Source organism: Poecilia reticulata, unplaced genomic scaffold (genome assembly GCF_904066995.2).
Source record: "Poecilia reticulata unplaced genomic scaffold, P_reticulata-male-v2 Scaffold_33, whole genome shotgun sequence".
Lineage (NCBI taxonomy): Eukaryota > Metazoa > Chordata > Actinopteri > Cyprinodontiformes > Poeciliidae > Poecilia > Poecilia reticulata.
The window spans coordinates 94,300-111,957 of NW_027675131.1; the positions used below are offsets into that span (position 1 = coordinate 94,300).

The window sequence follows — 17,658 nt, forward strand, 5'->3', positions numbered from 1 at the left end:
TGTTAACTGATGTTGAGACTAAAATGTTCCTAGTCAAAGCCCCCCACCCACTATGCCTGAACCCTTCCTAAACTCCCATTTTTCATCCCAAGGGGGCATCAGCTGGCATATGTTATTGGTTCATGAGGAAGCCTGTGTTACACACAGACCTCCTGGTGAATTTTTTTTGTGATCTACTGTAGCAGCTTGTTTAGAACTGCTGAAAGAGTTGTGGTTTGTGCACTTATCAATATAAATGCACAAGCCACAACTACTTTAAAGTTTTTATGAATTTGAATTTTACATTAATCATATCCTATATTACATACTATATATATATATATTTATATTATATTAAATTGACCTTTAATTTAAAGTCTCAAATCTAAATGAGCAGACTTATTTAGGTTTAATCAAATGGTTAGATTTTGTGACAAAAGCCTCATATATATAACTTTAATAGTTTCTACCACAAAGTTTATCACTGAAAAAATTGCAATATTCTTAAAACATAAACTGTTTGGATTCCTAATATTTAAAAAAATGGCATAACTCTTATTGGCTGAATAATGTAATGATTTGAAGAAATATAATTAGGAACGCTGTTGTGTAAGACATTTTAAGAGGAAATACAGTCATTTTAAAAAAAGTTTACCTTTGGCATGCTTTTACTCACAGACCTCTGATGATTCGGTTGTGGACAGGACACAGAACACAGGATCATGGTAACTGTAGTATGTTCTCATCACACCTGAATGTAAAGATTTCTGTGGCTGAGAAATGAAAATTAGATCAAGCAATGTGTTTTTCTCTGTGGTAGCAGAAGTGATCAACTGAACATATCCCCGAGACTGAAACAGCTCCAGAATTTGCCCTGGTGAACTGCGTACCTGATTCTCGTTGAAATCTCCACATACAATGACAGGGTGACAGTCCAACATCTCCAGTGCATCCAGAAGGCTTACCAGATTTTCCAGGAACGGTCTCAGGCTGTAGTTAGGAGGTCTGTACACAGCTGCAATCACTGCCCTGAATGGAGACTCAACCTTCTAAGCCACAAACTCAAGATCAGTCACATTTTGCAAATATTTTCTTTCATTAACCTTAATATGGTTTCTCACATAAACCGCCACACCACCTCCACTTTTGGAAGCCATTTGGGGAAAATTTGAGTATGACACATGTCTGTTTCGTTTGAACATATTGTAGCCATCCAGATGCAGATTGTCGTAAACAAAAGATCCTTTTAGGTGAGTTTCAGTCAGACACAGCACATCTGCCAGACACAGTTCGTGATGTTTTCTTATGTCACAGATGTGAGATGGGAGTCCCTCGGTGTTATGCGAAACAATTACCAGTGTTTCTGGCCTGTTTAAAGTTTCTTTCACCTGAAGAAGAGGCATCATGTCATCTACGCTGGCTTGTCTCATGGTCTGAAGAGCTGCAGTGACTTGAGGATTGGCAAATATTTTTTTTTCGTCGAAATCTAGTAGGTAGAGTCCACTGAGAGACGTTACCCTGCTGAGAGCTACGTATGCCATACCTGGTTCAAAGATTTTCTTCAAAGACACCACAGCTGCATTTGTTGTTAGGCCTTGGGTTTTGTGAATAGTACAAGCAAAAGCCAGTTTCACAGGAAACTGTCTATGTACCACTCCATTTAGCTTCAGATTCTCCTCCGCTCTCTCGATGTAAACAAGATTGGCAGTCTCTGAAGGTCCACTTTGGTTTCTGGTCCCACTTGTTTGATTATCCATTGTCAGGCCCAGCTTACTGATGCTGTGTTCATCAGTGTCAGAAGTTACAACAGCTGTTAGGACACCAAATGCACCATTAACTAGTCCATTTTGAACATCGATATTTCTGGTAAGCATGACCTGAGCTCCAACGGCAACTTTCAAAGTGTCTGCTAAATCATTTCTACCTCCCTTGCATGGTCTTTCTTTGCGTGCCATTCTGCCTGTTTGTGGATCCTTGTGGAAGTCATCTGCGTCGATGGTGATGATGTTGGAATGTAACAAGTTCAGAGTTGCCAAATTGTGTTCATCCACCAACTTATTGGTTGCAAAAATGTGCAAAACGTCAGCAGGGCAAAGACTTGGTTCTGTGATGGCTTGTGATAACAAATCTCTGTCAGCCTGAGACAATTCATCAGTTTTTCCTTTCACCCGAATTCTGTTCAGCATCTCTGCAAACGCAATATCATCTTTTTGCCTCATAATCTCAGTTAGAGAGGTCATTTGAAAATGTTCCTGCCACAAGTCAATATCCGTTGGGTCGTGTACACAAAGAGGTGTAGATTGGCGAATTGGTTTCAGCTGAGCGTAATCGCCGAGCACCAATACAGATACATCTCCAAATGGTTTATGACTTCCTTTGATTTGTTTGAGCCGTGCATCCACATAAGCAAAGAGGAGATCTCATCAATGATCAAGATTTGAACGTTGAATAGTTCTGACCTGATTTCATCCAACTGATTGCCAAGACCTTGAATTGGAGGTTTTAACGACCTTGGAAGTTTAAACAAAGAGTGCAGTGTTGTTCCACCGATGTTGAAAGCTGCCGTTCCAGTGAAAGAAGTGAGCAGAACAGTTGGAGCAGAAATATCAGCATCCTCTGAGAAGCGTGGCAGCCTGCTGAGTATTTTGCGTGCCTCTGAGTAAATGCATCGAATCAGATGCGACTTTCCAGTACCTGCCCCACCATTTACATACAGAAAAAATGGCTCTGGTTTCAGACCGCACACAAGTTTAAGGCAGAAGTCTCTGATGGCATAGAAAATACAGGCCTGCTTCTGGTTCAGGTTCTGATACATTTGTCTCAGCAAATTCGGATCCATAGCGGGAGGTTCTCTGATGGCTCGCATTTCATTGACGGCAGAAGACTGAGGACAAAGTCTGGTACATTTTCCTGTTCGTTTTCAGGCTCTGCCGGCTGAAGGTCGTCGTCACACTGCAACCTCACAACTTCAGATTCAGGAGCAAGATTACACCACTCATCAATCACATGGTCTCTGCTTTCCTCAAACTCTTCAAGGGCACTCTCAATCTCCTCACTGTTTTTCTCATATTTGTCTCTGTTTCTCTTGACAACACTTTTGACGGTTTCAAGGAGGTCTGAACCTGGTAGGCGGACACAGCCAGAGGAGTAAAAGGACTCGTAGGTAGGAAGACTGACGCTTCGAATTTCAAACTCTGACCGATGAGGAAGGTACAGTCTCAGTAATCTGGCATAAAACTGCTCTGGTTCCTTCTCTTTAGAACAATGATAGTAGCGGATGACGGAGGGCTTGTCATTTTTCGCCTTGTTACAAATCCCAGCTGATTTAAAAGTGGTAAAACACCATTAGTGCTTGCCTTCTCTGAACTTACAAACCTGCAGGTAGCAGCGAAATCAGCCAAACACATTTCCTCATATTCGGGTATTTCAGGCCTTGCTTTGTACTTATCCGTCAAACTGGTCATCCATATATTGCAGGAATCCGATGGGATATCCTCCAAGAAAGACATTGGTCGACTCATCTTTACAGGATTATCGTCTGTGGGTATGAACACAACACTGCGGGAACAGTTTTTCATCTTTAATCCACAGGCTCGAGCAACACACTCCTGAGCACTAATTTCTCGCTTTTTAGAGTACGCTTGCATGATCGCTTTCATTTCATCACACTCATTGACTCGGTCCATGTTTGAATTGTCAATCACTGTTTTCAGGTACTCTGACAGTCCACTTTCTTTCTTTGTGATGTATTTTGTTAGATACTGTATACATGAGTAGGCATTTAGTATGAAAGACACATCAATGTTACTGTCCCAAGCTTTAAGCAGATGTGGATTGTAAGCATTTATCCAGCAATCTTTGGGATCACGCTTCAAGTAGATGGCAGTCTTTTTGTTCATGGTCTGAAGACAAGATTCATACTCTTCTAGCGTCAAGTGACACCGAGAAAGGATCTGCTCTAAACTCATGGAAGCGACTTCAGGTTCGTTCAGGAGTTGCATCAAAGGTCTGAGTTTGGCTTTGGCAGTTTCAGTGTCATTGTTCTCACCTGGTCTGGAGATCACTGTGTTTCTGCAGGGGGGCTTTGGAAAACCAAATCGACAACCAGAGTTCACACTCTTGAAACAAGACCTGGTGTGATTCTTACTGTGCCTCTGAACTTCAGAAACTTTCCGATACAGTTCTGGTTCTCTGTCTGGATCAGGAAGCTGTGCCGAGATGTATTTATCAACAAAATTACACACAGTTTGATCGTCTGACTCATCCAGCTGTGGAGCTCCTTCAACCCATAGCATCGCATGGATGTGTGGACTTCCTCTGTGCTGAAACTCAACTCTGTAAAAATAGTCAATCACTCTTCCCAAAGGCTGAGCATCTGACAGCAACAAATCTCTGAAAAGTGCCTCAACTCGCTTATCAAATAAACGCATGCAGGTGACAGGATTGGATCGCAGAATCTCAGACTTGGCGGTCCAGTCAAGAGCGTCGACATCAATTTCCTCACCTTGTTGCCTCTTTATGGCTTGAATGATTTCAGGCCATCTGAACTCTGCAGCTGAAAACGTGACAAAAAAACAGGGGGTGCCAATTTGACGAATTATACTGAACAAGTCTTTTGTTGCTCTGTTCCAGTATGCTGGAGTACCTCTTAGAGGTTGCATGAATCTCATGGCGTCTTTATTTCTCACCAGTTTCTCAACCTCTCGTTTGTCCTGCAACATACCTGAGGTTATTCTGCGACCATCTCTGGTTCTGGTCTTTCCTTTTCGTAGCTGAATCGTCATGCTGTTGTTAGCCAAGTGTATCTCTGTCACAAACTGTGCAAAAAACAAGTATGTTGGGTCTCTGGCAAAGCGATTGTCAACATGAAAAGCCGTGACTTGAAATATCCACTTGGTGTCACTTTAATGAGTCTCCTTGTGTCCAAAGTGTTCTCTGATGTTGGAAATTGTACCGGGAAGCTCATGGATTCCAAATTTGGGGTCTTAAAAAGCTGACGGGTGAATTTGATTGTGCCGGGGCTAAGCAGTATGTACTTTCAGAGAAACAAAGTATCTCTTCTGATATGTCAGGAGGCTGAAGGCATGATTCTATAGCGAATCCTCCATTTGGCAATCACCTTCTTCTCCATCATTCATCTGTGGCTGGAGTTGTTCACAATCACTGTCCTGATAATTTTCAGCCTCACATAAAGCATTTTTCTCATACTCATCAATTTCCATGAGATCTGCCTCATCATAGTCATCCTCATCCATACTTACATCACTATTGCCATCGTCATCATCATCATCATCATCATCAGGAAGTGTAGGGTCACAAAGCTCAGCTTCATGTCTAATATCTATCTCCCGATACTCTGGATGAATCTGCTTAAGTTTTAATAATGCAGAGATTAGTTTAGACCAGGTTACTGTTTGAAAAAGCTGATGACCTCTGTAGGACAAACGTCGCTTCAATTTTACTCTCATCACTTGTGACTCGCTCCGAAGCCTGGGCAAGGCATTGACTGTCTCTTGGAGCTCTGATGGTACACACACAAAATTGCCCCTTATTAATCTTTGTCTGCCTTTTGGAAGTGGAATAATTTTTGCAAACGGTATGCACTTAGCAATTAGATGTCTTTCCAGAATATTAAATCTGACAGCTCACTGGAAAGTACTGCCAAGTCAAGTTTGTTAGCTACTGCTAGCGGTGGCATGGATCCTTTCTTTAGATGTCTGTGGCACGTGTGACAAATCCACTCTTGACTTCTCTCATGAGGAACTGTACACTGTCCATCCATGCAGCCTTCATCACAAACATGAATGTACTTGCCTGTCAAACACTGTTTAACCACATCTGGTTTCTTTATATAATTCGACCTTTTACAGAGTTCAACTTGGTTGGGAAACGAGGACTTGTGACAGACAGTGCACACATAAGTGGGGCCAGCTTTTATATTTGATCTGAAAACTGAAATGGCTTCATTAATCAGTCTGTTATCTGGCGTATTAGTTTGTGCAACACATGTTTCAAGATTCTCCTTTCTCTCTGAGGGAATCTTTCATCTGTCTGTATTTCTTTTACATTCAGTGCACATCTGTTCTTTTGCAGCATCCTGAATGAACTGTTTTTATTATATTTGTCTCTCATCAGGGTTTTCATCAGTTCTTTGTGTTTCAGCCTGAAATCTTTGTTTTTTGCATAAAGCTCAGTCACATAAGATCTCTGTCTCTGTCTAAATGTTGCATTATTTCTTTAAAAATTTCTGATGTAACTTTTCTGTCGTTCTTGAAATCTAGGATTATTTCTGTATAAATTTCTGATGTAGCTTTTCTGTCGTTCCTGAATCTAGGACTATTTCTGTATAAATTTCTGATGTAGCTTTTCTGTCGTTCCTGAAATCTAGGATTATTCTGTATAAATTTCTGATGTAGCTTTTCTGTCGTTCCTGAATCTAGGATTATTTCTGTATAAATTTCTGATGTAGCTTTCTGTCGTTCCTGAAATCTAGGATTATTTCTGTATAAATTCTGATGTAGCTTTTCTGTCGTTCCTGAAATCTAGAATTATTTCTGTATAAATTCTGATGTAGCTTTTCTGTCGTTCCTGAAATCTAGGATTATTTCTGTATAAATTACTCACATAGTATTTTTGTCTCTGTTTAAATTTTTCATTCTCTTTGTATGCTGTTCTGATGCGTGATCTCTGTTTCTCTTTAAACTCATAACTCTGTCTATACAGATTTTTCATGTACAGGTTTTTCTTCTGCTTCCTTTTAGGGTTGTTTTGAAAATTCCTGTGAGAATAAGATATTTTCTTTGCTCTGAAGGACTCGCTTAATGCATAGTTTTCTCTTTCCTTCCTTTTTTGATTCTCTTTTCTTTGTTCGGTATCTCTGCCTTAAGTAGTCTCATCTTCATCTTTTGTCTTTTCGCTTTAGGGTACTTTGACAGTTTCAAAGACATTTCCAAAAGTGCACTTGTTGCATTTTTGTTTCACTGGAAATGGGGAGTACTATATTTCTTGTGTGACAGACGACATAAAACTAACTGCATTAGATACACCTTCAGTTACATCATCAGAAGGACCACTTGCAACAGGACACATGACTTCAACATTGATGTTTGACTCAAGAGCAGGAATGTTTTGTCAGGAAGCAGACTCAACCTCTTGCTGAACAGCAGTTGGTGTCTCAGATTCATTTAACAGTGGAGAAGTGCCAACTGTGTCTGAAGCATCTCTCTGGTAAAATGAGAGGGGCTGGAGTTCAAATGCACAAGATGATGGAACATTAAGCATTGTGTACACTGATTTTAATCTGTGAATCATGTCACTAAGACGGGAAATTTCAGCATCACTGCTGTGCCAAAGTTTAAAAGATTGCATGTCATTGGCATTCCATTTTTGTTCCTTGTGTGTGGGTCAAAGTATCCATACTCACCAAATCTGCTTCTAAAAACCCCAATGGCCAAGCCTGACATGATCAGCAGCCCATATTGTACATCTGATGACAATTGTCTCAATGCTTTTTCCAGGCTTGGAAAACTCTGTCCACCTCCAAATGTTCCACATACGGGTACTGGAGTCATGGCGATCTGATATGTTGACCTGCGTGCCAGTACCTCATTTGGTAGTTCATCAGTTGCCAAATGGATGCTACGAGGAAATCTTTCTCTAGCCTGTCTGTACACAGCATCACCTTTATCCAGAATGAGGTCAAGATCTGGTCTGGTAATTGTTTCATTCTCATGGAAAAAAGCCAGAAAAACCAAACTGTTTGCCATACACTGACTGTTCCTGTATTTTCCATATTTTAACGAATCTTGACTCCGTGAGGCACAAACATTTATCACTGATGGCTGAAGTTCTACATTAACTCGAGACTGCTGAGCTGAACCACGTCCCCTTTTCACCATGTCAGCATAAGACATTTGTGATGCACTTTTTGTATCTTTTGCATTATGCTGGAATACTGGTTTGGCAGTGTTTCCATTAGATAGTGTTACCACAGAGGATAAACTGTTTTCACTTATATTGTTTACCTGCTGTCGCTCAACAGACTCTCCAACTGACTTGTCCTCCGAGTCAGTACCTGTCACTTTATCGCTCTGAGGCTGTTTCTCCTTCTGCCATCTGAGCTTCTGAGCCTGGGAACGCTGATTCTTTCTGGGCATTGTTGTTTAGACTTCTGGACAGGTCAAGCAGGAAACAGCAACTCCAATGGTCGTTGTTGATCTTTTTATCTCAAGATAAGCAGATACAACACAAAACTACACCAATGCACTTACAATCAATGTATTAGTGTTGAATAGCTAGTCAGTACAAACCTGTGAACAAACCTGAAGTTCAGTCCAACGTCAGTAGCAGCAAGCAGGAACACGAATTAGGCAGCTCAGATAAAAAAATGAGCTTTACTTCAGTCCAATTGGAATTTTGTTCAATAAAGATTTAGCTCAGAAGATTAATTTTCAGTTTTTAAATGTATACAGATCAAGTATTTAGTTGATCTGTTTCAGAAATTATTTAAAATATAAAATTATAATCCAATTTTGAAATAGAAGTGTTTTAAACTTCAGGTCAAAATCAGATTACTCAAAAAGACGTCTTAGAAATATCAAAGTTTTACGTTTTTCTTTTACTGTTTTTGACTTTATGCCAATAGTGCTCTATAAATATATTTGTCAGACAAGACCAGAGCTTTACTTAAGTCCAATTAGAATTGGAGGAATGTAGTTCAGCAGAAAGCAAACTTTGCTTTCAATTCAAATTTATACAGATCAAGTTTTAGTTGACCTGTTTGAGTAATTATTTTGGCCAATTTTTAAATGGAAGCTTTTCAAACTTAAGAGATTACTCAAAAATGACGTCTTAGATGTGTGAAGCTTCCCAGTTATTTACTCTTACGGTGGAGAGAGGTAGACAGGAAAGACAGAGCAGTGAGAGGGGAGATTCTCTCAGATTCTCAATGATAGTCAGATGAGTTACTGATGAACTCGATAGAAGTAGGATTTCTCAAATATATAGCCACAAAATCAATGCCACAAAATTCATGTCACAAAATCAATAGAAGAACTGTTCAGAGGTCACAGGACGTAAGATGTGAGTGGAAAACAGATCTAGTTACTGGTAAACTAGATTAAGAGAGACAGGCAAACATCAATTTGGCAGTAAACTGATGGTTGAAGAAATAAAGGGAACTCTGGTTACTGGTAAACCAGGCTCCTGAATTCGGAAAAACCAGGCCACCTATTGGGATGCTGGTTTTGAAGAAATTCGGAGGAGAGTTTAGGGATGGGATAGTAAAATGCACAGTAAATGGTTTGCCAGATATGTTGGAAGGAAGAGGAAAGGAAAAAACACAGTTGGAAAATTAAAATGCTTCCGACAGTGGTTAGAAAAGAGGGTCCGTGGAACACCTGCGAGACAAAGAACAGCCAATAGACATCAAAATAAAACATTCTCAACAGAGCAGCTTCTGGGTCAGATTTCATCTGAAAAGGTTCAAACTGTGAAAAGATTCATACCTACTACTATTGTGAACTAAGCTTTGTGGTGTGAATTGGGTTGTTGCTGTGTTTTCATGACCTTTATTGAAATAGTTCAATGAATGTAGATTATGATATTCTTACTGAAATAAGATGCATCCCAGCATACCAACAGATAAAACAGCCAGTTGCTTTAGCAGAATTTAATGTTGACTTGACCTTCTTCATCACAGAGATTAAAGTGAGTGACAGAAAACCAGAAAACAACTCAGACGGTTGTTGCTGTACTGAGTCATGTTTCTTACAGGGTTTTGGACAACAGGGTCGTCATGTGAGCATAACCAGCATATCCTGTTTGGATCTAATTTAAAGCAAATGTTTGTGGATATGATTTTATTCAAATTGTGTGTGAGTCAGGTTGGATCAGCTGTGACAGCTCGGCTGATCCACGTTGGAACATCCTTATCTATGTGAGGGAGAGTAGAAACAGTTTGTTAGTAGCTGACCAGAAAACCTTCAGGAGTCCAGAACACACATATCCGCTAAGGTTCTTTGTCCTCTGTACACAAGCTGCTTTGATCTAGACATTTCTGGACGTTTCAGCTAACTTTTTTAAATCAAATAAAGCCACATGCTGCTAGTACTCACCTCACTGAGCAGAATTTGGTGGAAATATCTAGGTTGTCTGAAAGGAGGAAAATAACAGTTACATTTATTGAATTTATTTAACAAAGGCACATAGACAAAACAGACTAACGTAAAAAGCAGCAGTCCTATGTTTGCATCACTCTGCTTCTGCTGTAAGCGTCTGTCCCTAATAGGGCCATTTTAATAGTGCGTTTGAAATTCTATTGCAATGAAGAGTTGGGAGTGACACTATTACCTTATTTATGTTTTCAGACAAGGTTCTGTCTAAGAGGATTTTTTAAAAAGACATCGAGTCTGTTTTTAGATACTAAGATTGTAATGTATATGGATTTAGACAGCTCATAAGATCACCACCTTGTTACACATTTGTTTAGTGCACAAAGATGGTAGCACAGTCCAGAAAAAAATATTCAACAAAATGAGGAAGTTTGCTAAAAAGCTTTAAATATTTCAGTCCAATTTGTGAGATTCTGCGTTCATAAAATGTTGGTTCAGAATGAAACTGTCAAAAACATTCAGGTTTCCACATTGTCACTGTCTAATCGTATATTTCCAAATTTATTGTTAAAAACATTTGGGCTCGACAGGCTGCTGAACTTGCAATGTACTTACCAGGCAAAGAACGATGGTGAGCAGTTTTCTTTCATCTGTGAAAAGACACTGTGTGTTATCTCACAATTATTGACTTGATCAGAAAAATACACAACACGTTGTGTATATTTAGGTGAATTCCAACAGTTAACACGTTGGAAAGCAACGTTTTTTAACCGCAAAGTCCAATTAATTGCCGCGGTTGCATTTCTTTTTAACTACTTAGATGACCATAAAGACAAATGCTAACAATATATGGTTATAAATTAGATTATGGAAATTATACTGCATAAGGTTAATTAAATTATTATACATTCCTCATTCTGAATAGAATGGTTTTCAGTTAAGACATATAGTAGGCGTCAATGATAGCATATCATGCTAACGGTCGGCACCCATCAGAAATAGGAGGGTTAGCGGTTTATAACTTCATTATGGTATGGCGATTCGTTAAGAAGCGATTATTAATATCTTTAAGAATGAAACCGTCTTTCATCTCTTACATTTTCTGATTATTGCAAGCCAGCTCTGCAAGTCACAACCCAAGAACAAAGCAACGTTTATCTAACAGCCTCTTGACGGCTGACAGTCCGTTTCAGTTGAACTGAAAAGTCTAATCAACTCCGAGGTTACGGTAGCAATTTTATACATATTTAGCTGAATAGAAGCTGATCATGAAGACAAATACTAACATACATGGTTATAAATTAAGTCAATTGGAAATACCCTCTGCAATCTGAATGGACAGGTAGTGAGATAGTATCTCAAAATAACGAGATACTATCTCATTATAATGAGATAGTATCTCAAAATAACGAGATACTATCTCATTATAATGAGATAGTATCTCAAAATAACGAGATAGTATCTCAAAATAACGAGATAGTATCTCATTATAATGAGATAGTATCTCAAAATAACGAGATAGTATCTCATTATAATGAGATAGTATCTCAAAATAACGAGATAGTATCTCATTATAATGAGATAGTATCTCATTATAATGAGATAGTATCTCAAAATAACGAGATAGTCTATATCGGCTCAGGAGGTTTAGGGACTGTGGAGGTTGAACCCCCCTTTCGAATTAGTTCAGTCCACCTGTACCGTTTGACTTTATCATCGGTCGCGCCTGGCGCCAGCAAGCATCCAGCTAAATATAGCTGTTTACAACGGTAAGAAATGTGGTTTTGTTCATTTAAGTCTGTAATATAAGCTAGCATAAACTAGTATAAAGTAATCAATTTGGCATACTGACGACGTTAGCTAATCTTGAATATAGCTTAAGAAGATGAATATATTTGAAGCTAACGTTTTCTGTGTCTTCGTTAGTCCTAGCTTTCCGGTCTTGTGAGAAATTCTGTTCCCCACAAGACCGGCCGAGGATGTGTGGTACTTTTATTTGCTGTAATGACACATGTTCAGATTAATACAAAGTCGTGGTGTAATAACTGGTGAGTAGTTCGTAGATGCTGGATCTCGCTCCCAAACTACTGCGACACCGAAACGATACCTCTGAGCCTATGTATTTTTTAAAAGTTAAACTAAATATGTCATGGCATTTTATGTCATGTGCTTGCTTTTGTACAGTGTGTTGTTTCAGAAAGACAAAAGGCTGGACAGCGTGGAACAGCTGGATTTTCACTAGCCTTTTCTGATCACACAAGAGGTAAGTGACTTCTCTGCTATAGCGTGTTTCTCCCGTTCTCTATTGAAAGACCTCTATTCTCCTCAGATGGCTTAATTTTCAGTGTATTTCCTTTTCTACTGCTAAAGACAAGGTCAATATGGAACGATACAGTTCTTTATTACCAATAAATGCTTTCTTATCTTTTCTGTGAATTTAAAGAAGTTTTAAAAGTAAAACCACTGTATATGCATATATTTGTGTAATTATACAAATAACTGTGGTTTATAGTTATTATAAAACAAAAGTTTTAAATTTAAAAAATAAATATTTTGGTGAAACATTTTATTTGTAACATTGAAATAGTTTGAGTTTAACCTTAGTAAAATATTTGACAAAAAAACATAGTGCTTAAAGGCATTATGAGTGTCCCAGCCCAGGGTCGTTCTGGATGGAGAAAGACCCCGGGCTCTCTCCATGCAGAGAAAGCCCACCTGTGCACCCACCATGCATCCATGTGCATGGTGGGTTTTCTCCGGGTACTCCGGTTTCCTCCCACAGTCCAAAAACATGACTGTCAGGTTAATTGGTCTCTCTAAATTCTCCCTAGGTGTGTGTGCGTGTGTGTGTGTGTGTGTGTGTGTGTGTGTGTGTGTGTGTGCGTGTGTGTGTGTGTGTGTGTGCGTGCGTGTGTGTGTGTGCAGGGTTGTTTATCCTGTCTGTCTCTGTGTTGCCCTGCGACAGACTGGCGACCTGTTCAGGGTGAACCCACCTCTCGTTTTATGTAGATAGACACCAGACCCCTCCATACCCTACTAGGGATGAGGGTGTTGATGCATTGATGGATGGCATTATGAATGACTATATTATTATTAGTTTTCCAGATAAAATTATATTTTGTAGTATGACTTGCTTTACATTTTATTGGAAACATTTGATGATGGTCTTGGGTATCTTCTCTTCCATTGTAAGATCACAGAATGGATGACCTGATTGATTTCCTGAAACAAAGGAATATTCCTGAGGAAACTATCGAGACCATGCAGAGAGAGAAGGTACTAGCTGAAAAAAGCCACCATTTCAAAAACTAGTTTTTTTAAAGCATGTGTCTAACAGTGTCATCTAATTTAATTAAAATAATATGCATGCAATTCTAGTTCCATTTTTGTAGTTTTAAAGAAATAATTTTTTATTGTCCTTATTTAGATTGATACCAACGTCATCCAGCTCATGACAGATGAAGAGTTAAAGAATTATTTGCCATCATATGGAGACCGCATAGCCCTATTGGGATACTGTAAAAGAAAGGAAAATGGCCCCCCAAACAGTCGCAAATCAAAACTGTTTGAGCGCTTGAAATCAAAGCTGGGAAAAAGAAGAACTGCTCATGAAGATGGCTGTGGTATGGAAAAAGAAGAGCAATCTGAAACAACTGTAAAGAAAAATGCTCTGAAGTCAAAGAGAAAAATAGAAATAGGCTGGCTGCTTTATGATGAAGAACAACAGGCTTTTAAACAAGTAAGAGCAAGAAGAGGTGGTGGAACAAGGAAGGTGGATGTATCAAAGGATGCTAAAAAATGTGAGCTAATCCAGATGGCTCTTGGCCTTTTCTTTCCAAATGGGAGAAATAGAGAAGGGTCCATAACAGATTTTGAAATAGATCTGAAAGATTATCAGGAAGTGCCAATTGATGACAAAATCTCTGTTGGACAAATGTTTCATGTTACAAAACTGACTGTTCTCAGGTTTTACCTGACCACACGTAAAAAGAAGGCTAACCAGTCAGTCAGTCAAGATGAAGTTTGTCTTCACCATTTTTCAGGATCAAGACAGTTCTCTGAGTCAGCCTTCCTCTTCATCTGCTGTAAATGTTGCAACAACCAGCCAATCTGCAATATCCACAGTAACTTCTGACTTCCTATTTGTTGGAAACATAACAAATCATGACAATATTAACTTTTCACTTCATTCTGCAGAGCTCAGGGAGGCGGATTTGGATAGCAGTAACATAGTGTTTCTAGACCGTTTTCTGACAGTGAGCCACAGATTTTGGGTGACACTTTGCCACTATCCCCTCAATCCACATCATCTGTCAACGCAGTGAAGAAGATACTGGTAGTTCACAGAGGTCAGGTACTTTCTGAGCTCATAGCACACTTCTGTGATGATGGACTTCTAGATAGGGACTTCAAAATCCAACTTGTCCTGCCAGATGGAACACCTGAGATGGGTTATGATGACGGAGGAGTCGTTAGAGACTGTCTTTCTGAATTCTGGAAAGAATTCTATGACCAGTGTACTACAGGAAACACTTACAAAGTGCCTTTTCTGAGACATGATTATGGACAGCAGCAGTGGGAGAGTGTAGGCCGAATAATTGTCTTTGGATGGACAAGAGAGAAATATCTTCCTATGAAGATTGCACCTGTCATACTAGAGCAAGCAGCTTTTGGACAGGTAAAAAGAAAGGTGGTTGAGAATTTCCTTAAGTGCATGCCTGAATCTGAGCGTTTTGTGTTTCAGTCATGGCAGTCAGACTTCAGCAGTGTTGACAAAGAAGAATTGATAGAGATTCTTGATAACTACAGTTGCAGACGAATGCCCACTGCCAGCAATGTAAATGAAATCCTTCAGGAGCTTGCACACAAAACACTTGTCCAAGAGCCTGCTTACGTTATTGAACAGTGGGCCAAAACACTCAGTATTACCGGGAACAGCTTCCAGGACCTTTCTTCATTGTATGAAAACTTGCAACCAAATGCAAGAAAAGTTTTGAAGTCCATTGTCTTTCCTCAGGAAATGAATATCCATCAGAAGGATATTCAAAAGTACGTTAGCACGTATATCAGGAATGCAGATTTGCAGCATCTGTCCTTGTTTCTAAGGTTCTGCACAGGCTCAGACCTGTTCCTGGATAAGAAAATTCTTATCGATTTCACAAAGATTCAAGGGTTTCTCAGAAGACCTGTGGCTCACACATGTAGCTGTGTCCTTGAGCTGTCAATCTATTATGACAGCTATCCAGATTTCAGTGCTGAAATGAACAAAGTTTTGGAGTCTAATGTATGGGTCATGGACATTATTTGAAGTTTTGAAAGTGATGGAATTAGTGGGTGGAGCTACACAGTTGTGGAACTCCTAAAAAAAAGAGATTAAGGTGGCTATTTAAAGTAACAAGTTGCCTATCAAGATCTAAGTAGATGTTTTGAGGATTTTTCCCCAAATTTCCTTGACAGAGTTTAAGGTTTTAGAGATAAAATTTTATCTGGGTGATGTTACCCTTCCCAAACTTTCTCCAGATGTAATAAAAAGGATCAACTGTTTATGATAGGCAAATGCTGATTTGTGTAGCACCGTTGTTGGTTTGTTCAAGGGTAGGTTGTCAAAACTCAACAAGGCTTCTTAGCACAATTCTAAAAAATAACAATAATTTGGAATCTGTAGTGATTTTTGATACAAAAAACAGAGTCAATACTTACTGTTAGGATTAAGTACAAAATGTTAAGAATTTGTAACAGAATTGACATTGTCCACATTATCACAAACAGAAAATAAATATGGCAACTTAACTTGTTTTTCATTTTTTGCTCTTTCCCTGGTTTTCTAGTCAAAAATGTACAGCATTTAATGACAATTAACTTAATTATTTTTGCCAAATAAACATCTTAAGAAGTAGAGATATTGTACCACACGCACAAGTTCTGCATTTTCAGATCTGCTAACTTTCAGGGAAGCAGTTAAAAATTCTATCTCTGGAAAGCCATGATGCCAGACAATAAAATGTAGCTGACTTTTGTTTTGCCATAATTAACATGTTAATTGTTAGCTGACATAATAAATCAGAAGAGGTAAAGTAAAAATGACTGTAGGAAATGTTTAGAAGTTCACAGCCAGAACAAACAAAAATAGAAACTGTTTACTGTTATTGTATCGTTTTATGAGACACAACTGTGTTGACTGTTGTACTTGTTACATCCATCCATCCATCCATCCATCCATCCATTTTCTTCCGCTTATCCGGGGTCGGGTCGCGGGGGCAGCAGCTTCAAAAGGGAGGCCCAGACTTCCCTCTCCCCAGCCACTTGTTCCAGCTCCTCCGGGGGAACCCCAAGGCGTTCCCAGGCCAGCCGAGAGACGTAATCCCTCCAGCGTGTCCTGGGTCTTCCCCGAGGCCTCCTCCCGGTGGGACGTGCCCGGAACACCTCACCAGGGAGGCGTCCAGGAGGCATCCTTACCAGATGCCCGAGCCACCTCAACTGGCTCCTCTCGACGTGGAGGAGCAGCGGCTCTACTCTGAGTCCCTCCCGGATGACCGAGCTTCTCACCCTATCTCTAAGGGAGAGCCCAGCCACCCTGCGGAGGAAACCCATTTCGGCCGCTTGTACCCGTGATCTCGTTCTTTCGGTCATGACCCAAAGCTCATGACCATAGATGAGGGTGGGAACGTAGATCGACCGGTAAATCGAGAGCTTCGCTTTTTGGCTCAGCTCTCTCTTCACCACGACGGACCGGTACAGCGCCCCCTTCACGGCAGACGCTGCCCCAATCCGCCTGTCGATCTCCCGTTCCCTTCTTCCCTCATTCGTGAACAAGATCCCCAGATACTTAAACTCCTCCACTTGAGGCAGGACGACCCCCCTGACCCGGAAAAGGGTAGGCACTCTACCCTTTTCCGGCTCAAGACCATGGCCTCGGATTTGGAGGCACTGAGCCTCATCCCGGCCGCTTCACACTCGGCTGTGAACCGCTCCAGTGAGAGCTGCAGATCACGTTCCGATGAAGCCAACAGGACCACATCATCCGCAAAAAGCAGAGATGCGATCCTAAGGCCACCAAAACGGATCCCCTCAACACCTCGGCTGCGCCTAGAAATTCTGTCCATAAAAGTAATGAACAGAATCGGTGACAAAGGGCAGCCTTGGCGGAGTCCAACTCTCACCGGAAACGAGCCCGACTTACTGCCGGCAATGCGGACCAGACTCTGACACCGGTCATACAGGGACCTGACAGCCCGTATCAAAGGGCCCGGTACCCCATACTCCCGGAGTACCCCCCACAGGGCCCCCTGAGGGACACGGTCGAACGCCTTCTCCAAGTCCACAAAACACATGTAGACTGGTTGGGCGAACTCCCATGCACCCTCCAGGACCCCGCTGAGGGTGTAGAGCTGGTCCAGTGTTCCACGACCAGGACGAAAACCACACTGCTCTTCCTGAATCCGAGGTTCGACTATCCGACGGACCCTCCTCTCCAGGACCCCTGAATAGACCTTACCAGGGAGGCTTAAGAGTGTGATCCCCCTGTAATTGGAGCACACCCTCCGGTCCCCCTTTTTAAACAGGGGGA

General features: G+C 40.5%; 2 long non-coding RNA genes across 2 annotated transcripts in view; both read left to right on the forward strand.

The window, feature by feature from the left end:
- LOC145550316 (uncharacterized) overlaps nt 1-17,658 on the forward strand; it is a 195,743-nt gene that overhangs the window by 53,810 nt on the left and 124,275 nt on the right. The gene's annotated exons all lie outside the window — the stretch shown is intronic.
- Nucleotides 12,081-14,091, forward strand: LOC145550323 (uncharacterized). Its single transcript, XR_014086230.1, has 3 exons — nt 12,081-12,354; nt 13,285-13,367; nt 13,519-14,091. It is a non-coding gene; the product is annotated as an uncharacterized LOC145550323 (long non-coding RNA).